The sequence below is a fragment of the Mesoplodon densirostris genome, chromosome 18, assembly GCF_025265405.1.
Source record: "Mesoplodon densirostris isolate mMesDen1 chromosome 18, mMesDen1 primary haplotype, whole genome shotgun sequence".
NCBI lineage: Eukaryota > Metazoa > Chordata > Mammalia > Artiodactyla > Ziphiidae > Mesoplodon > Mesoplodon densirostris.
In genome coordinates, this window is record NC_082678.1 from 48566710 (window position 1) to 48588961 (window position 22252).

Here is a 22252-nt window from a genome sequence, read left to right on the forward strand (position 1 = left end):
CACAAGAAGCAAGTAAAACCCATTCTGCTCCCCACCCACGTGCCAGAGGAAAAGCTCGGAGGAGAGGGGGCTGGGGGAGGGCCCGGGAGCCACCTCCGGTGGCCTGTACAGGGCTGGAAAAGGGGTGTCATCCCAGTGCCAAATCTGAGCCGATGCCTGGAGAGTCACGCAGGAAAGGATCTGGAGCCGGCATCAGCTCTGGAAAGAACACTGTGATCCTTTAGTCATGTCTGCCCTGGGTGTGGCAGGGGAGGGTGGCTGCCCATTCACTGCTGCTGCTGGGTTTGCCATTCGGACAACCAACTGTGCCTGGGCAGGGGGGCGGGGGGGTCAGGGGGAGGAAATGAGGGTCTAAAGGAGGGAGAAAAAGCAGGGATGAATATAAAAGCATACTGGCCACCCAGCCCGTGCTTCCCGAGGCCTCAAAGACACCGTTTAAGAGCCTGCAGTTCTACACCCAGGGTATTAATATTCCAGGGAACCCTTAGCAACAGGCCCTGACATCTGCTCTGTTACTATGATTCGGGAAACATGATAATAGCAGCAAAATACGGTGAGCAGAGACATCAATGTTTCCTCCACCTGTCACACTGCACTCGGAGGATGAAAGATTCAGACAGGAAGCCTCAAAGGCCTGTCTGAAACCCGAGGGAACCTCTCTTGAGCTAATTATGCACGAAGCAAGGCTGCAGAGGATTCAGGAGATGAGACAGGAGTCCCGGGGAAGCTACTGCCTGACAAACGTCCCTAGGAGTCACCCTATCAGCGGGCACTGTGCCAGATTTGCTTCCTCGGGTGACTTCTCTCCCCCTCCCCATTCGATTCTCCCCCTATCTTTGCCCAGACTCTGGCAAAAGCTTCCCAGTTGGCCTTTGGACCTCCTGAGGCTCACCTCACCCCCTTCACTTGTAGCCAGAGAGATCATCCTTCAAGTGTAGGTCAGACCATGCAATTCCCTTGCTCTAAACCTTCAATGGCTCCCCAGTGCCAAAGGGAAAAACCCAAGCTGCACTAAGGCCATCCATGATTTGGCCCAAACTATCCTCCCAGTCTCACCTCCCACCACATCCCTCCGCAAGGTCCATGCTCTCGTCACTGGGAGCCTGGATGTGTTCTGGCTGCTCAGCTTTGTTTCTGGAAGTTCTCCCGTGACCCCCCTTCCCTTTACACTGTCTACCTGCAGAGGCCCAGCACCAACCCTCTGGGGATTCTCCTCCCCACCGAACCCCAACTCGGAATTGACCCCCTTTGTCTCCCCTCAGCATTTCACTCCACTCTGTGTCCTGGAGCGGGTGGGTCTTTACTTCTGTTAACTCCACGAAGAAGGCAGCTCTCAGGACACAGGATGCAGGTCCCCCTTTACAGAATGAATACTGTCCTTCAAGAGTTTACCACAGCCCATGGGATAAAGCCCAGCATCCCTAGCCTAGAATTAAAGGCTGAGCACTGTGACCTCCCCCTGCCCCTTAACCTTGCTCCCAGCCACACGCAGGCCCCTGCACTGAGCTGGTCTCACCTATCCTGCCTCAGGCCCACTCTGCAAAGCAGTTTATACCAACTAAAACTGTGGGAAGGGACTTCCCTGGTGGTCCAGTGGGTAAGACTCCACACTCCCAGTGCAGGGGGCCTGGGTTCGATCCCTGCTCAGGGAATTAAGATCCCGCACTCATGTCGCAACTAAAAGGGCCTGCGTGCCACAACTAAAGATCCTGCGTGCAGCAACTAAGACCCGACACAGCCAAATAAATAAATAAATATTAAAAAAAAAAAAGTTGGAAATCCCCAAAGGGCTCTAACTCTTGAATGGTCAACAGTAGCCCGTCCGGCACAAAGTCACAGTCCATGTTAAAAATGACAAATGACCTGGAAAAGGGTTTACAGCAAGAGTAAGTGCAAGACGTGTAGACCACATCATAGACACATTGACAGCACAATATAACAGTCATGGGCCCACAGGGAAAAAGCAGAGTTCATGTGTCAGAGAGCAGGGTGTGGGATTACAGGTGAATTTACTTCTGGAGCATTTTTCTAAGGATGACTTAGGAAGAGTCAGACAAGTGAAGGCACCCTACCTGTCCTCATGGCGCACTCAGGTTCCTCGTCTCGGGTGGGGCTCTCTAAGACCCCTCAGCCCTAGCTCAGATTCCTGCAGCCTTTCCTGTCTGTGCCCTGCAAAAAGCAGTCCATCCTAGACGCCCCAGGGCACATCCCCGCTGAGGCACAGGGTCGAGTGGGCCGCTGGCCTCAGAAAGACAAGTGGCGCTGCTTTTGTCTTCGTTGTCCTCATTCATTCACTCAACAAACAAGCTCTGAGTGTTGACTCTGCACCAGGCATGTGCCACATCTCAGCTGACTGCAGGGTGAGCCAGGGAAGCTCCCTGTACCCTCAGCAGGCCTCACAAGGTGCACAGGTAGGAGCCCCACATACTGCTGCAGGGGTCTTCTCCCCGGGGAAGTAAATCCTCACCCCGAACGCCCACTCCAGTGGACCCAAATCCCTGCCTGTCTCTTTGTCTCGCTGAAACTGTTTTCTCACTTCCAGGCTGAAACAGTACTTGCAGCCTCCAACCGAAATGAGATGCAGAGCATCCCACTTCTTACCCCTCTCACTTCAGGTGCCAGCCCTCCGATTTTAACAGCCACAGGCTCTGCCTACGTGTCCCCAGAGGCACAGCTCACTTCTGTCATTTCTAAAAGGCCTGAAACAGAGCAGGTGGAGGTCCCAGATCAAGACGACCACAGAGTTGATGGCGGCCAACTCCAGGGCAACCAGACTCCTCAGGCAGGATTCACCCTTGAACACACGGGAAGGAGGGAAGTCTCGTAGGCTGGCTGCCGGGCCCAAAGCAGTGCTCCAGTCCCCGTTGGAACACGTGGTATTAGTCTCCGACAGCCGCTGTAACCAGGTACCACGAGCTGGGAGGCTTACAACAGTCCTAGAGCATGGAAGTCCCAAACCGAGATGTGGGCAAGGCCAAGCTCTCTCTGCAGGATCCAGAGAAGAATCTGTCTAGAGAAGCATCTCCCTTAGCTTCTGCTGTTTGCTGGCAATGCTGGGTGTTCCTTGGCTCATGGCTGTTTTGCGCCAGTCTCTGTCTTCATCTTCACATGGCATTCTTCCCTCTGTGTCTCCACGTGGCCGTCTCCCTGTGTTTCTATCATGTTGGATTAAGACCAAAGGAGATTCCGATATGACCTCATCTTAACTAATTACATCGGCAATGCCCCTATTTCCAAATAAGGTCACATTCTGAGGTCCTGGGCATTAGGACTTCAACATGTCCCCTTGAGGGACACAATTCAACCCATAATACATGGGGAAAAGAGAACCCAGAGCCCTACTTTGGGGGTTGGGACAGCAGACCTGGTGGGCCCTTTATGTATGCATAGATGTTTAAGCTGGTCTGAAATGCCCCCTGGAGTTCCTGGGGTCCTCAGGACCAGGAGAGGGGTTTACATCTAAAACAGGGAGTTGTCATGGTTGATGCAAAAAGTGGATTCAGGAAAACAATCTCCTTTGGTCATTGCTTGTCTTGGGAGTTCTTAACAAGCGAGCCGTGAACTTGGATGGGAACAAACTGTATCTTCATTTTCATTAACCTATAACTGAAATTACCTATTTCCTTTCATTATGAATATAGGCAACACACCACAGTCATTCTAAAAGTACCTGTGTCTTAGTCATTGGTAGAATCACAGATATTTTCATACCACAATACTGAGCTGCAGATACCTCGAAATATTGTTTATGCTCACCACTACTTTAAAATTACAATAGTTATCAGACCTACTGCAAGGCTGTTTACTTAATGATTCAAAAAAGAAGCACAGGGACTTCCCCGGTGGTCCAGTGGGTAAGACTACATGCTCCCAATCAGGGGGCCTGGGTTCAATCCCTGGTCAGGGAACTAGATCCTACATGCATGCTGCAACTAAGAGTCTGCATGCCACAACTCAGAAGTCTGCAATGCCGCAACTATGAGCCTGCATGTTGCCACTAAAAGATCCTGCATGCCACAACTAAGACCTAGTGCAGCCAACATAAATAAATTAATTAAATTAATTAAAAAAAAAGTACATGGGTTACTGTATCAAACGCTTGTTTTTTAAAAAAAAATCTGATAATGATAAGTCAATATAATTGGCATCCTCTGTAATACTGTTTGTGCATTTAGAACCATTATTTTGAGAAACATTCCATAGCATTCACCAGACTGTCAAAAAAGAAGTCTATGGGGGGCTTCCCTGGTGGTGCAATGGTTAAGAATCCGCCTGCCAATTCAGGGAACACAGGTTTGAGCCCTGGTCCAGGAAGATCCCACATGCCGTGGAGCAACAAAGCCCATGCGCCACAACTACTGAGCCCACGTGCCACAACTACTGAAGCCTGTGCGCCTAGAGCCCCGTGCTCCGCAACAAGAGAAGCCACCGCGATGAGAAGCCCACACACTGCAACGAAGAGTAGCCCCAGCTCGCTGCAACTAGAGAAAGCCCGAGTGCAGCAACAAAGACCCAATGCAGCCAAAGATAAATAAATAAATATTTAAAAAAAAGAAGTCGATGGCACAAAAAATAAAGAACAGGAGATAGAATTGAAACTCAGCTCAAAGGTTACCAGAATAAAATCAAGCCTTCAGGGTAAGCAGGTGTCCGTGGCTCGGGGGACTCTGCTCAGAAAATGCCCGAGTCGCCCATCCCAGGGGCTGCCAGGCACCTGGCTTGGGGTGCACACTGAGGGGTGTGAAGGCTCTTTGTCTTTTCATGCAGAAATATAAGCCTGTTTCTATCTTAGCAATTTGTGTGGAAAGTCCCAAGCAAACAGAGTTTTTGCAAAGGAAATCTGATTTCAGCTCACACCTGAGAGCTGCTTATTGGAGGAGCCCAAGAGAAACCTCTCCATGAAGCGGAGAAGCCTCTGGAAGGAAAAGAGGCCCACCCCTTCTCACCCAAGCCTCAGGTGTGACGACAGGGTAGTCCTCCGTGTGCTCAGGTCCCGGGAGCAGCGGCCTCTGACAGCCCTGCCAGGATACCAGCTCTAGGTGGCTCTTCTCAGGCTCTGCCAGGTCCTTCAGCCCACTTCTTCCGCCTACTTCCCCAGAGCCGGGGCGGGGACCCTGGCGCTGTTTGCCTAAAGCCAGGAGGCAAGGCAACCCCTGCTGACCTCGCTGCTATCTGTGGCCAGCTGTCCTCTCTCGTTCATGGAAACACAAACAGACGGTTCCCTGTTCCAGCTCCAAGGTTAAGTACGTGCTGCCCAGGTGCCAGCTGTTAACTTCTCTGCACATGCCCTGTTCCTCTGGCAGAGGTTAAGACCCCAAAGAACTGGGGGTGCCCATCACGAACGACCACGGTGAGGACTGCCAAAGACTCAAGCCAGGCAGAGGGCCATCTGAAAGTGAGAGAGGGGACCACCCCCAGAATGTGGCTTGGTACAGAGAAGGTGAATGGAGAAAAGGCCAAACAGGACCACTGGCATTTTGCAGGTAGTTTTGGAGCTTTTCGAAGGAGCCCGCAAATCAAAATTCGCTGCACATGCGCAGCCTGGCCCTGAGCTGCCTAACTGGGAAGGGAAGGCAGCCGACCTTACAGGGCACTGCCTACCTGCCAGGTGCTGGCCACAGGCTGACCAGGTGAAACTCATCACAATCCCGAGGGGATGGCATGCCGTCATCCCCTTCCAGAGAAGAGGCTCGAGACCTGATGCTTGAGAGGTGCAGCCACTCCCTCAAGGCCACGCAGCTGGCTCCTGCCTGGCACTTTCTGTCACCCTCTCTGCCCCCAAGGAGCCCTGGCTGCTGCGTGTGGCACCTAATGAAAGCAATAAGCCAGGGCGCATTCTCCAAGCCTCTCCCATGCTCCCAGCGCTCAGGAGTGTGCCAGGAATTCACAGAAACCGAGACCTGCAGGAACTGGACGAACAGGAGTTCTGAGAAGGCTCAGAGTTACCTGGGCTGAAGCAGAGCTGGAGGTACCGCAGAGGATGCAGGCTGGCGCGGGTTTCCCAGAGCAGGCAGCCAGTGGCTGGGATTAGAGGTGCGAGGCCCGGGAGATGGGCGGCAGGTGCTCAGGCGCCGCTGTGCCCCACCTATGCCCACAGAGCAGAGCGGCTTGAAGCCACAGGTCTCTGACAGCCCCTTGTTCCCCACCATTCCCACTGCCTGACCCAGGAGCTCACCCAGAGCTCAGTCACCCTACGATCCTAAGTGGTTCCCCTGCATCCTGGCTACCCCCCTCCCCCGACCCAGCCTTCCCCACCACCAGAGGGGCCCTGCAAAGGCCCGGCTCTGCTCAGACACTTCCAAATCAAGCCCAATGTCCTCACTTGGGAGTGCGCGGCCATCCACAGGCTCTATGCCACCTTGCCAAATTTATCTCCAGACAAACAGAAATACTTGGCATCATATCCTGTGACTAAGCTCAGGCCTCCTCCCGGCAGCCCCCCTGCTGCTCCCCAGCCCACACCCAGTGCCCCAGCCTGAAGCAACGACTCCCTCCTCGGCATCTCCACAAACACTTTTTACCTCTTCCCAGCACTTCCCAGTTTTGGGTGGTTTATGAAAGCGGCTGACCTCACCTTCTGGACCAAACACTCCCTGAGAGCAGGACAAACCTCGTGCCCAGATGACACTCAAAACACGTGCACCGGAATAGAATTGAGAGTCCAGAAATAAACCCATACATCTGTGATCAACTGATTTTTTTTTTTTTTCCATACGTGGGCCTCTCACTGTTGTGGCCTCTCCCGTTGCGGAGCACAGGCTCCAGATGCGCAGCCTCAGCGGCCATGGCTCACGGGCCCAGCCGCTCCGCGGCATGTGGGATCTTCCCGGACCGGAGCACGAACCCATGTTCCCTGCATCGGCAGGCGGACTCCCAACCACTGAGCCACCAGGGAAGCCCGATCAACTGATTTTTCAACAAGAGTGTCAAGACCACTCAATGAAGAAAGAAGAGGCTTTTCAACAAATGGTGCTATGAAAACTGGGCAGCCACATGCAAAAGAATGAAGTTGGACCCCTACATCACACCATTTAAAAAAATGGACTCTAAACGGATCAAAGAGCTAGTAAGAGCTAAAACTATAAAGTAAGAGCTAAAACTATAAAGCCCTTAGAAGAGAGGGGCAAATCTTCACGACCTCAGATTTGGCAGTGGGTTCTTAGATATGAGAATGCAAACCCAAACCACAATGAGATACCCCTTCACACACCAAAAGCATAAGCAACAAAAGAAAAAAAATAAAGTGGATGTCATCAACTTTCAAAAATTTTGTGCACCAAAGAACCAATGCTAATCCTAAATGTTCTCCTGAACATACGTCTATTCAATATTTTCATGGTATATTTATAGAAAAATATTAAAAGAACAAAGGCTCACCATCCACACCTTTTATGAAATTTCATAAACAGAATTATTATTGCTTTCCATCTCTTACTTCCTGTAACTTCCCTACTTCTGTAAACCTGATTCAAATTATTGTCCTGATTTTTATAGCTCAGGTCTATCTCAGGTGTTTGAGAGAAAAATACAAATGTCTATTAATACATGTTGCCTTTCAAGATTTTGAACAAAATGGGTGGCTTCGTTGCCGGTACTTTGCTACCCAGGCCCATATAGCCAGCACAACCCACCTTTTTCTCATGGGTGTGAATCTTTAAAGTTGAGTATGTGACTATGTAACCCTGGAAGGTAAGGATGCTAAAAAAGCTGCCACTCTGGTCTTGGAAATGTTTTCACCCCTCAAAATGTGTTCACTTGTGCAACAAAAGATATGTATAAGTATGTTTGTAGTTAAATTGTCTTTAATGCACCCAAACAGGAATAGTTTCAAATGGCCGTGTAGAGTGCAATAGAAATGATTCATAAAATGGAAAAAAAGAAGGTGAAAAGATAACTCACAGAACGGAAAAAAAATATTTGCAAATCACATATCTGATAAAGGGCTAGTATCCAGAAAATATAAAGAACTCCTACAACTCAACAATAAAAAGACAACTCAATTAAAAAATGGGTAAAGGACTTGAATAGACATTTCTCCAAAGGAGATATACACATGCCTAAAAGCACGTGAAAAGATGCTCCACATTAGCCATCAAGGAAATGCAAACCCAAATGCAAACCCAAACCACAGTGAGTTCACACCCACTAGGACAGCTATACTTTTAAGAATGGAAAATAACATGTGTTAGCAAGGATGTAGAGAAATGGGAACCCTCATTCATTGCTGGTGTGAACGTAAAGTGGTGCCGCCACTGTGGAAAACAGTTTGACAGTTCCTCAAAAATTTAAATATAGAATTACAACATGACCCAGCAATTCTAATCGTAGTTATATACCCAAAAGAACTGAAAACAGGTTTTCAAACAAAAACTTGTACACAAATGTTCATAGCAGCACTAGTCACACTAGCCAAAAGGTAGAAACAACCCAAATGTCCATCCACTGGTGAACAGATAAACAAAATGTGGTGTAACCAACAATGGAATATTATTTGGCCATAAAAAAACAAAGTGCTGATTCATGCTACAACATCTATGAAGCTCAAAAACATTACACTAAAAGAAGCTGGCTGCAAAAGACCACATAGCATATGACTCCATTTATATGAAATGTCTAGCACAGGCAAATCTGTAGAGACAGAAAATAGATTAGTAGTTGCCTAGGGCTTAATGGGGAGGAGGACAGGTAATAGCTAAGGGATATGGGGTTTCTCTTTGTGGAGATGAAAATGTTCTAAAACTGGCTGTGGTGATGGCTTCTCCCATCTGCAAATATACCAAAACCCACCAAGTTGTATACTTTACACGGGTGACCTCTGTGGTATATGAATTATATCTTAATAAAACTGTTAAAAAACAAAGCGTGGGGCACGGTGAAGAATGAATCAGGGGTCTGGACAGGGCAACCAGCTACACAGTCTCCAGGGGACAAGGAACTGGCCACTTACATTTTACTGTCACCCTCTGGTGGCCTGGGGACAGATTAACTGCAAATTAACCTCAATAATAAAAAACAACAGATGGTGCATTTGTGAAAACACTGCAGGAGAGGGGCAGGGGAGAGAAAGAGAGAGAGAAAGCAAATATGGTCAAATGCTAAGAATGACTGAATCTAGGTGGAGGGATATCTTTATACTGTTTGTCCAGCTTTTCTGTAAGGGTTGAAAACTTTCACAGTAAAACTTCCATAATGAGCTCTCAAAGGCTAAAGCTGGAACACTTTGCACAACAAAAAAATAACAGTAGTGTTGGATTATAACCCATAAGATAAAATAAGTATCTGTGAGTCTTTATGACATAAATAATTGAATAAATATATAAATTAATAGGGAAAGGGGACAACTCTCTCTTACAGAAGGGCACCAATTAATAAATACAGGCACACCTCATTTCGTCGCGCTTCACTTTATTGCGCTTTGCAGATACCGTGTTTCTTAACAAATTGAAGGTTTGTGGCAACCCTGCATGTAGCATGTCTATTGGGGCCATTTTTCCAACAGCATTTGCTCACTATGTGTCTCTGTGCTACATTTTGGTGATTCTCACAATATTTCAAACTGTTTCATTATTATTATATGTGTTATGGTGATCTGTGATCAGTGATCTTTGATGTTACTACTGCAAAAAGATTACAACTTGCTGAAGGCTCGGATGATAGTTTGCATCTTTTAGCAATAAATTATTTTTGCTCTGGACGCGCAGGCTCAGCGGCCATGGCTCACAGGCCCAGCCGCTCTGCGGCATGTGGGATCTTCCCGGACCGGGGCACGAACCTGTGTCCCCTGCATCGGCAGGTGGACTCTCAACCACTGCGCCACCAGGGAAGCCCCCAAAGTATTTTTTAATTGAGGTAGGTACATTTTTTTAAGACAAAATGCTATTGCACACTTAATAGACTACAGTATCATGTAAACATAACTTTCATAGGTACTGGGAAACCAGAAAATTTGTGACTCACTTTATTTAGACATTTGCTTTATCCCAGTGGTCTGGAACTGAACCTGCAATATATCTGCAGGCTGTCTTGTACAGAAGGAATGAAAGGACAGAAGAATCAGCATTAAAACACCCCAGTAGGTGCTTCCCTGGTGGCGCGGTGGTTGAGAGTCCGCCTGCCGATGCAGGGGACACGGGTTCGTGCCCCGGACCGGGAGGATCCCACGTGCCGCGGAGCGGCTGGGCCCGTGAGCCATGGCCGCTGGGCCTGCGCGTCCAGAGCCTGTGTGTGCTCCGCAACAGGAGAGGCCACGGCAGTGAGAGGCCCGCGTACAGCAAAAAAAAAAAAAAAAAACCACCCCAGTAATAACTGTTGCAGGCCAGATCCATGGATGGACACTAAAATTAGTAAGCAAAAGTCTGGGGAGAAACAGGACACTTACATAGTCTCAAGGTATCTCTCCTGGATATTTATTAATTACAAAATAAAAAAACAGTAACTTTACAGGGGAGAAAGCTGGCAGACACGACCTTAACCAAGTGATCAAGACTAATATCACCAGTGATAAGACGTACGGACATCACATCCCTCCTGAAACAATGTACTGAGAAAGACATAACATCGTTTGGGTGGTATTCTTGCCCAAAATGCTAACTGCAAATCTAATCATGAGAAAATACCAGACGAATCCAAACAGAAGGACATACTATAAAACAAGTGACCAGGACTCTACAGAAACATGAAGGTCATGAACGATAAGGAAAAATGGAGAACGGTTATATTCTTATATGAGATGTTAACAGGGCAAGCAGGGTGAGGGGTATGCAGGAACTCTCTGAACCATTCTTGGAACTTTCATGGAAGCCTAAAATAATTCCAAAATAAAAAGCTTTAAAGAGTTTTCATAATTAAAAAGCAGCAGTTTTGATGCAAGGTGTCTGTTGTTTGGAATCCCATATACCAAGCAACACATGATGTGTTGTGGCCTCGTAGGACGGTGCCAACTGGGGTAACATCCCCTCCTTGACCAAAGCAGTAGCTGAGGCCCACCCGGGGAAGGTGAGAGGGGACTGAAGGGGTGACCGTGAGGGCCCCCACTTCCCCGCATGGGATCTGGGCTGGAGGGAGCAGGGGTTGGTGGAGGAAGGGGTGAGAGTATCTATCAAGGTCTTTGCTTATTTCTGAGACAAAGGATGCTCCACAAAAGGGAAAGAGGACGTCATCTAGAATTTCACACATGTGGCCTTCTTTGTGTGTGACAATTTGTATGACTTTTATTGTTTGAAATTATTGCACTTGTAGTATTTCTATACTTTCAGATGGTCTGGATTAAATACTTGACATTTTTAACTAAATAACTTTCCAATCTACTTACTAACTTGTTTTCACTAGTTTTGCTTTAACAGTGAATAGGGTCATCCACGACCCTTTAGCTCCCCCATTAACCTGGTTAATAAGACCATGTTGTCTGATTACCACTGTCTATGTTATGAATGTGTTCTCCTCATGGAGAATTTACAGTGTGTTCACTGACCCACCAGCCAGAGATGACACTGAACTGGGGTCCAGACAAGGGAAACAGAAGTGTGATAAAATGTTAATAGTAGAATCTAAAGTGGTGGGCATATAGGTGTACACTGCAAACTTCTTTCAACTTCGCTTTATATTTTAAATTTTTCATAATAAACCAGTGTTAAAAAAAAGTAAAATTACAAATGAGTATTTTGGGCACACAAACTGTAAACCCAGATTTACAGCCTCAGTGGGAGGATGTGCCTAGGAGGCTCCATTTGCAGAAAAATACGTGCACACCTGTTCCTTCTCCCCGCAGGTATCTGCAGGCGACAGGGCTGTGTCTGAAGGAAGGAGAAGCAGTGGGATGTCCCTGTCATGGCCAAGGCTGGAGGCCTGTAGACACAGGCTCCACATAAATACATTCAGCTCCTTGGGTTCAAACCAAGTCAGAAAATGGGTAGCAGCCACAGGTTTTGTTAGCTCTGAATGAATTTGGCAATGGATGCCCAGGCTGACCAAACAGGTGCCAACCTGGTCACATACCCTCGGTGGCCCTGCCAATGGCTGATGAATTCTCTTCTTCTGCCAAAAAATAAAGGGCGGTGGTTCCTTCTGAGTCTGTTCTTTGGGGCAGGTATCTGGGATCTACATTCTCGCCCTGTGTGAATTATTAGCTCAGTGATCTTGGGCAGCTTCCTTCATTTCCCTAAGCCTTGGTTGCCTCACCTGTAAAATGAGTAGCAGCCTCCCGGCCTGTTGGGAAGAATAAATTAGATCAGTGGCTCTGAATCAGGGTGATTTTATTCCCCCATGAGACATGTGGCAGTGTCTGGAGACATCTCGGGGGCAGGGGTGCCACTGGCTACAACCCAGTGGGTAGAGGCCAGGATGCTGCTAAACATCCTACAATGCACAGCACAGCCCCCAACAACGTAATATTATCCAGCTGAAAATGTCAAAGTGCCAGGTTAGAAAAACCCTGATTTAAATGGTACAGGTAACCCACCTAGCACAGGACCTGTAACACCGTGCACTCTCGGTGCAGGGCTGCAATAATCATCATCATCATCATCACCACCACCATCACCATCATCACTGTTATCATCACCATCACCACCATCAGTATTATTAGCCTGGAACTCCCAGTACCCAGAAGAGCACAGGTAGGGAGCATCAATGACAGCATTTTACTAAACTGAACAAACAGGTCATTCCTTTGAGTTAAGGACATTCCAAAATGTCCCTTCAATCCCCTAAGCCAGTGGTCCCCAACCTTTTTGGCACCAGGGACCGGTTTCATGGAAGACAATTTTTCCATGGACCGGGGGTGGGGTGATGGTTTCGGGATGATTCAAGCACATTATATTTATTGTGCACTTTATTTCTATTATTATTACATCAGCTCCACCTCAGATCATCAGGCATTAGATCCTGGAGGTTGGGGACCCCTGCCCTAAGCTCACCTGAGGGAACTGAAGCATGTAGGAGCTGTGAGACGGGTAAGGGGAGCGGTGGTGCCCTGGGGACAGGGTCCGAGCAGATGACGGCAATACCACCCGACAGCCTTATTTAACATTGAATGTGTGTGAGTTCTGTTCTAAGCAGCTGACGTGTATTAATTCATTTTACTCTCTCAGTGACCAAGGAGGTCAGTTCATAACAGAATAACATATTATAATAATATTCTATTATTACTCTTCACTGTGTTCATAACCACTGAACTGCTGTTTCCCTGATGGGAGGGAGCAGTGGCTTTGCAGAGTTCACCCTCTGCCTGTGGCCAGTCCTGTCGCTTGCCTGACTGCTCTGCAAAGAACCTTAGAAGGCACGGTCCTGTCTCCCAGCAGCCTGCAGGGAATGTGGATGGTTTCCGGGCCTTCCATTCAGTACTGTAGGAAATGCCCAGACAAGCTCACTTCTGGGCAAGGCAGATGCCTGGTGAGCAGAATGCATGTCGACTGGGAAGAGAAGCCAACATGAGGGGAAAGGCCACGTGGCTTTCCGGAGAGGGGTGGGGGACATATTGGTGAGGCCACCTCAGAAATCAACCCCAAGGCCCATCTCTAAAGGAGACAGGAGCCAGCAAGTCTAGAGCCACTGCTGGGAGGACCCCACCAACCTGGTCATTTTCCTGCCTCTCTGCCTTTTCCTCACTGCCGCCAGCAGGATCTCTACTGGGCCTACGGTTCATCCTCAGAGAAGTCAAAATGGGTAGTAGCTGGGGTGCCTACACTTATAGCCAGCCTTGGAGAAACGGGAGCCCAGGGGACATGGTGATAGAAGGAGCAACCAAGAAGAGATGAGTGGAACACATCTGGGGCTCCTGACAGGGAAGTAAGAGGAGGCTGGGGAAGGGCTGAGGCTGAGAAGTGGGTACCTGCTGGGACATGGCAGGCTCCCCACATGCACACACACCCCAACTGTTCATTGTAAGCACAAATGGAATTCTAGTGGGTTCTGGGGTCTCAAAGACTAGGACACAAGGGAAACCCAAAATGTCACATAGGAGAAGCAAAAAGCATGTCTGCTAATTATCTATGAGAAGACCCACCATTTACTGAGCATTTACTATTTGTCAGGCTTGGTGCCAAGTGCTTTATAGAATCACCTTCATTTTTCACAGTAGGTTTTAACAACTCCATTTTACAGGGGAGAAAACTGAGGCTCAGAGAGGTGAATGATGTACCCAAAGCCATAGGAATTGAGTTAGTAGGTGACAACGCCCAGGATTTGAACTCCAAGCTCAAGCTCTTAATTTCAAGGGTATCCCAACTTCTTGGCACTAAACAGAACTATGTGTGTTTTGGGGCCTTATCCCATGCCAATCACCCCCACTTACCCACACAATCTTTCCTTATCCTTTCAGCTAAGTCAGAGACAATGAATACGATTCTAAATAAGGAAAACACTATTTTTCAAAAAATAAGAAAACAACCCAGTTAAAAATGGGCAAGAGACCTGAACAGAGACCTCACCAAAGAAGATATACAGATGGCAAATAAGCATAAAGATGCTCAATGTCATATGTCATTAAGGAACTGCAAATTAAGATAGTAATGAAATACCACTACAAACCTATTAAATGGCCAAAATCCAGAACACTAACACCACCAAATGCTGACAAGAATGTGGAGCAATAGGAACTCTAATTCATTGCAAAATGGTCCAGCTACTTTGGAAGGCAGTATCTTACAAAACTAAACATGCTCTTACCATATGATCCAGCAATTACATTCCTTGGTGTTTACCCAGAGAACTGAAAACCTACACACACACACACACACACACACAACATGCCACTCTAATATTTATACCAGTTTTATTCATTATTGCCAAAACTTGGAAGCAACCAAGATGTCCTTCAGTAGATGATTGGATAAATAAACTGTGGTATATCCAGACAATGGAATAAAATTCAGCAATAAAAATCAGCCACCTAAAAGAAAAAAGAAATTTAATAAATAAAAAAAATGAAAATGAGCTACCAAACCATGAAAAGACATGGAAGAACCTTAAATGCATATTACTAAATGAAAGAAGCCAATCCAAAAGGCTACATACTGTATGACATTCTAAAAAAGACAAAATTATGGCGGCAGTAAAAAGATCAGAGGTTCGGGGGAGAGAGGGGAGGATGAATAGGTGGGGCGCAGGGGATTTTTAGGGCAGTGAAACTATTTTTCTGTATGGTGCTGTCATGGTGGATACATGTCATTATACATTTGTCAAAACCCATAGAATGTACACCACCAATAGTGACCCCTTACTGAAATCTATGGGCTTTAGTTAATAATAATGTATCACTATCAGCTCATCACCTGTAACAAATGTACCACATCAATGCAAGATGTTAATAATGAGAAATTGGGGTAAGTAGGGGGTACATGGGAACTCTGTACATTTCAATTTTTTGTCTGTAAACGTAAAACTTTTTTTTAAAGTCAAATGCTACCAATACAATGGAAAAAATTTGTTTTAACTTTCTTCTACAGAGAAAAAAAATATTGTCCTAATCTTCATCAGTGGGAAAGAATCTTGAGATATTAATATTATTACAGCTAGATTTATATAACGTGTCATACCCTTCAAATTGTTTTTGTGTTGATTAACAATTTGATCTCATCCCATCTGCAAACAAGGAAAGTGCATGTTGTTCGGGTCTTTAGTCTACAAACGTCTTGCCTATCCACACCACGTGGCCCTCATGGGTGGGGGACACAGCCTAGTGCTGAAGGTGGATAGGCCTTCATTGCATGTATCACAATTTGAATGTGTGTATTTACTTCTTTGTTTACTTGTTAAGCTCTGGAGAGGGGCCACCTCTGTTTTGTTGGCTGTGACTACCCAGTGTGGACTATGCATGAGCGAGATGAATTCTGAATGAATCAGACAATGGCTCTAATAGATGCTGGGACTGCACAAAGAACAGAGGGAGCAAAGAGCAGTCTCAGTTAGGATTTCTCTCTGTGGCAATCCCAGAGGGCTTCCAAGTGGAGTAGGGTCTGGCAGAGAGCTGAAAGGAAAAAGTAAGGCCTTGGCAGGCATTAGGCAGGCATTCCAGGAAGAGAGATATCCTGGTAGAACTGCTGGAAAGGAAGAAGCCTGTCTGAATGTTAGAGCTGGAAACTAATTCAGAGAATGGCTAGTTAAGGTCATAGGCAATTAGGAACCAGCTTTCGGGCACTAATTTAGGGCAGGTGAGATCACAGACCTGGGGCCTCCTTGGAGTCAGGGGAAACAACAAGGTGCACTTTTATTCTCAAGCTTTCACCTAAGTAAGGCTAACAACAGAGGAAAGAGAACACAGATTTCCCCTTCTCTCTACACGCACATCCCCTGACATCCCGGGACGCGGAGTGTGGCCAGAAACAGTTAGGCCAAAGGCACAATGTCTCCAAGGTCAAATTTTCCCATTCTAAGCCGTATGTATTAATTATTTTAAAATCAAAACAATGCTTCTCCCCCACCCTAAGTGATATCCTCCCAAAAATGTCTCCCAGGAAAACTGATGTTCAGGATTGCAACTCTAGTTTTCTGTCTCACAGCGGTAAGAGCAGCTAACGCTTACACAGCACCTTAGCTATATCATAACTCATGCAATGCCTGCAGCAACACTGGTGGGTGCCAGCACCCCTATTTTACAGACACAGTCCAGCACACTGCATGGAGCAGCCCCACGCCAGACGGGGGCACAGACAGTGAATCTTTCTCCCAGGTGGCATATCTGGCCCACAGTCTCATTCCTACAACGACACAAGTGTGTGAGTTTGGAATCAGGCGCTGCAGTGAACCGACTGTATAATTTGGGACAAGTCCTATTTCCCCACACCTTGCTTCGTTCTCTGGACAATGCAGGTTTTGTCCAGAGTGAACACGGTAAAAGTTCCAAACACAGTGCCTGGCACACAGTAGGCCTTCAAAGGGAAGAAAAACAAAAGCAACCCTGTTTTTTAAACCAAGCCTGTCTCTGAACTCCTGGGGAAATTCTCTGCACTAGAAGGAAAAAAAATGGGAGAATTAAACAAACAACAGTCTGTAACCCAGATGACCGCGGGTCCAGCTGATGAATGAAATCTTGGCCCAGGGCTGCCAGCCAGGCTGCCTGGGCCTAACTGTAGGGCAGGAATCAGCACTCTGACCCAGAGAGGAGCTTCCTTCAGCCGACCCCACCCGCTTCCCCCAGAACATTGCACACTCAGCCAGGAGACCCCAGGAACAGGCCATGGGGCCCAGCCGGGAGAGGCAGGCGCCTCCCTTCCAGGCCTCTATGCACAAACTCTGAGCCACACGCCTGCCCGGCTCCCACTGCTTCCCTACAGAGAGACCCAGAGCTGGCTCCTTTGCCCCAGACCTGCCTCTCTCCAACGTCTCTAGGCAGCCAGCCAGAGCCAGCCGGAGACAGGCCGGGGGCTGAGCCGCTGGTCCTCAGCCATGGCTCCAGTTTGTCCGCTTACGCTCTCTTTCCTTAGGCCCCTGCCTGGACCTCCTGCCTCCAGTCCTGGTACCCACTGCAAATAAACGAGTCTCTTCAGACAGTCATGAAGCACTCCCCGCCTCAAGCACCTTCAATGGCTCCCACTTCTCCCTGAGTTAACTTTGGAGTCTGTATCCTGGGATTCAAGACCCTCCACGATACAGTCCAAACCCACCCTCCTGTCCCGACACGACTCATACGTCGCAACTAAAATGGATTTTACCGAGATTTGCACACACGCATTTGCACACTCGCCAGTTCCGATGCACCCTCTCCCGCCTCCACCTAGCTGGATCCTGCCCCTCCCCCACCCCAGACTCTTCCAGGAGCCCTTTCCTTTCCAAGCCTCTGAATTTCTCCAGCACGCTCTTCCCAAACCTCAGGCGTTCCCATGCCAACTGCCATCCGTACTACTCTTTACTTAGTATTTTCCTTTAAACCAACACACTCTTCTACTGAAATTTATTTTCAAAGGAAACTTTATATCTCCACCATAAATAGAAAACTGTATCATTTGCTATAAATAGAAGGGAACTTTAAAAAGTTATGTTCTAATGCACATGAAAATACATAGTCATTAAAATGTTTTAAGTGCTCGTCTGTAGAATACACTTAATATTACTGTATAATATACTTAAAAATCCTCTCACACTCTAAGAAACGCCGCCTTGGCATTTCTTTATTTTTGCCTCCTTCTGGCCCTTGGTTTTTCTGGTCCTGTCCCACAGTTATCTGAGGACTTGTCACAGTCTTATCCTAGTTGACCCCAAACAACAGCACTTGGGGGGCTGCAGCCCCTCTTCCAGTGCCTACACACAGCGTGACGTGCAATAAAAATATTTAACGAAAGTTCCATTTGCTCAGTTATAGTAACATGGCCCCTTTCTCCACCCGGCCCTGGGCCGATCCACCTCTCAACTTGCCAAAATACACATCCCCTCCTCCAGCCACCCCTAAACCCATCCCTGTCCACTGGAGTCTCTCAGAGGATGGTACAGCGAGTGTGGCAACTGTCAGGGAGGTGCTGGGGGGCTCCCCCCATTCTCCGACCCCTGCCACCTCTTCCTGGGAAGCAGCAGGCCCTGGGGTAACCCGGAAAAAGCAAGTCTACCATTAACGACATTCTCCCAGCACAGACACACCCTTCCCGAGTGTTAGCAAAGTTCTGGGAAAACTCCTGGCTCCAGAAAATACAAAATCTTCCCGTCACCTTGTTGCCAAAGACCCCAAAACACCTACCAGGAACCGAGGGGGCCTGGCCTGGGCCTGGCCCTGCTGACACCCCAGGCAGAGAAGGTCCCGCTCCCGCCCACCACGCGTTGTCAGGGGCGACCCTGATGAAGATGAATCACTGGGACTTAAGTCAATAAGCGGCAGCTGCGGGAAGGCCCAGCTGGAGCCAAACCAAGGCCTGGATTCTCCGCGGTGGAGGGTGGACGGAAGCCCAGCTGAAGCCCGCCCACGGCCAGTCGTGGGTGAGCAAGTCCCCCTAATGACACCTTCTAAAACTGAACAGATGAGGGACCTTTCTATTAGCGGGAGGCCTCCCGTGGGAAGGTCTGCATTCTTTTTAGTTTTTTTTCTGTTTTTAAAGTCTTGCCGCTTTTACAAGTTTCAAGGATTTTGTTGTTGTTATTTTATCTATTTATTTATTTATTTTTTGGTTATCATTTTATTTTATTTTATTTTTTGCTGTTGTTTCTAAAAAGGGCACATTTTATGGAAAGGTATCAAAACCATTCATTCCAGGCAGTGGTCATACGTGGGGTGTCAGCATCTCATGACTTCCTGAAACTTCAACTGCTGGGGGCGAGGCATCCATCTGGGTGTAGCTCCCCAGGAAGAAGGTTTACCGAGGCCCAGACAATGTGACGAATGCCGCAAATGGAGTGGCCTCCCACATGCAGCTCGAGGAGGACAAGGGTCATGGCGGGACAGCCTGACACCTGCCTGCAGGGAGACGGAAGGTGACAAGGGTCCCCTTCTTGTCCTTTTCATAGTGCCAACAAGCTAATGACAGAAAAGAATGTGGTGGTGAGAAGAAAAACACCACATCTACCAACTATCCCTCATGGGGGACAAAATCAGGTGCTACAAAGAGGGATGGATGGACGTAATCACGAAGAGGTTCTCCAACTGGGCTCCAAGGAGCCTTAGCGGGGTGCCATGTACCTCACTGGGGCTGCTGATGTGGAATGAGAGGGAGGTGGATAAACGGGATGTATTTCAACCTAGCCCAGGGCAACGCTGCTCCTGTCAGCTTCCTCTACTGGATTTTCAGGGAAGACAGCCTTTGAAGAAAAGATTCAGTAGCTAAAAATGTTGAGAAGTGCTAGTGTGTGATCCCGGTTGTATCACGTAGGAGAATGTGATGTGAGTCTCTCTGAGTCTGTGGAAAGCAGTCGCCACATACCCAGGTGTGCCGGGAACCCACTGGTCCTTCATCCTGAGTGGGGGCTCTGACTTTAGGAGAAGCGACAGGTCCAGCCTGGCCACTCTGCCCTTCTCCTGGCAGGACCACAGGCACAATCAGGCCAAGCCTTGAGCTGAGTCAAACGTCCAGATAAGAGACTCCATAGCGACGGGGGCCAAATGCAGACATTAGAGGCAGATTTGTGGATCCAGGGACCAAAGGCCGAAGAGAAGTGAAAAGTGGTGTCCGTGACGGGAGGTGGCCTCTGGGACACACACGGTGGAGAGGGGTTGGTTTCCACGTGCTCCCAGCAGCTTGCTGCACAGAAAGGCCGACTGTTTGAAGGTCCAGGATGGTCCAGACCTGAGGATGTGAAGAGACCCGAGGGTACACGCTCACTCAACAGAGAACAGCGGGTGGGCTGCTGCCCTGCTATGCAGCTGGCGCCCTGAAACCTGCCTCCAGACGGCCGGGGCCTCTGCTGGCCTTTCACAATGGACGTACATTCTGTCTGCCCAGCATCCCTCTCTTTGAGAACGACGCCCCCTCAGGGCCAAGGAAATCCTGCCCAGTTCTTCTGGGTGGGAGGAACAGGCCCTTCCTTCCTCTTCCTCAGGGTGAATGTGACCGGGGCCGGCTAATTAGAATATCCCCACCCACTGGGCACAGTGACCGACCGAGGCCCAGCTTCCCTGGGCTCTCACCAGAGTTACTGAGAAGTACCCTCTTTCTCTGTGACAGCAAGCTATGAGAGCAATGTTGGCCTGAGCTGGCCAACGGCCATCTTGCTGCCACTTGCAAACAGCCTGAGAATAAAGCCAAGCAGAGCTGAGAGATGGAGATAATCGACTGCTGGATCCAGCCATGCCTGAACCGCTCTTTTGGTTCCCAACTTGCCAGGTCCACAGAGTCCCCTTTTTGCTTAAACTAGTTGAGTTGGGTCTTTGTCATTTGCAATCAAGTGTCCTGGGTATGTCACCTATGCAGGAGCGGGAAGGGGTAAGAATGCACCCCATGTACTAACCTGAGTGAGCCTGATGTCTTAACAGAAATGACAGGAGCCCTGGAAGTAAGCTTCCTGCTCCCATGCCAACTACCCCTTTGGAGCCTGTGCCAGCAGCTGCCCTGCTCAGGGATGTCAGGGCGGCAGCTGCTTTCCTCTGAAGCACCCAGGGCTCATTCCTAGGCTTACTCTGGTTTCTCTGCAGCAGTCACGTGGTCCACAGGGAGCCCCTCCACTGGGGGCTTCTTCCCCGGTCCCTAGATGATGTGGCAGCCTCCTCTGTCTCAGCATCCACCCAGACGACTGCAGGAAGTGGACACACTTGTTCACACCTCCAGGGACACATGAAGCTGCCCCGGGTCATCCCAGACCCTTGGCTCATCTCCCAGGTTCCAAGTTCAGGCTCCATTGTCCACCTCTGGCCACCCCAGGTTGGCCGGTCTTCTGGGCTAATGCAACCAGAACGAACGTGGAAAGGAGGCCTCGCGTGCTGGCTCGAGAACCTTCAGCACTGACACGTGAGGAGCGTGTGCATCCAGTAGCATCTCTCCACCCTGCGCCATCCTGGGATCCAGGAACCACAAGCAACAAGGTCCCATTGCCGCTGCATCTCCTCACTCTCCAGTCAAAACCTCACCGGGTGGGCTTGAACAGTGAAAGCAGGCGCCAAACTGCTTAACAAACCCACACATAAGATGTGCAAGAAGGAGGCCAAAAGGAATAAACTGAATGACCCATACGTGAGATGGAGTAATTTAATAATTAATATAAATAGGAAATAAAAGTTCCCTAGGTAAGCGACAGAAAACACGCCTTAAAGAGTTCAAGAGGAAGGAAATTAGGAAAACAAAGCTCTGTCTGGAGGATCCAAGACTGTGTTCAAGATAACATGCTAGGACTTCCCTGGTGGCACAGTGGTTAAGAATCCACCTGCCAATGCAGAGGACACGGGTTTGATCCCTGGTCCGGGAAGATCCCACATGCCGCAGAGCAACTAAGCCCGTGCGCCACAACTACTGAGCCTGCACTCTAGAGCCTGCGAGCCACAACTACTGAAGCCCGAGCGCCTAGAGCCCGTGCTCCGAAACAAGAGAAGCCACCGCAGTGAGAAGCCCACTCACCGCAACGAAGAGTAGCCCCCGCTCGCCACAACGAGAGAAAGCCCGCGCGCAGCAACAAAGACCCAACGCAGCCAAAAATTAATTAATTTTAAAAAAAGATAATATGCTACATGTGATCAACGCACATTCTGTTTAAAATCAGAAATATGTTGGCCACAGTGCTATTGGGTAAATCAGCTACACAGAGCCCCCTAGAGAGCTGGGCCAGGCTGGGGGCGGGGGAGGGCAGAGCATGGCTGGGGCTGAGTCCTGGGACCAGAACCTGCAGAGCGTGGTCGCCAAGGGTCAAC

The 22252-nt window shown here is 48.5% G+C and overlaps 1 protein-coding gene across 5 annotated transcripts in view; it reads right to left on the bottom strand.

Moving 5' to 3' along the window:
* RPH3AL (rabphilin 3A like (without C2 domains)) overlaps positions 1-22252 on the bottom strand; it is a 142146-nt gene that overhangs the window by 95208 nt on the left and 24686 nt on the right. For 4 of the 5 annotated variants that reach the window (XM_060080696.1, XM_060080693.1, XM_060080695.1 and 1 more), the window contains exon 1: positions 18665-18749. The exons of the other annotated variant lie outside the window; for it this stretch is intronic. The gene's annotated coding sequence lies outside the window, so the exon portion shown is untranslated. Of the gene's footprint in view, positions 1-18664; positions 18750-22252 lie in introns of those variants that run through there. 5 annotated transcript variants of the gene reach the window in all.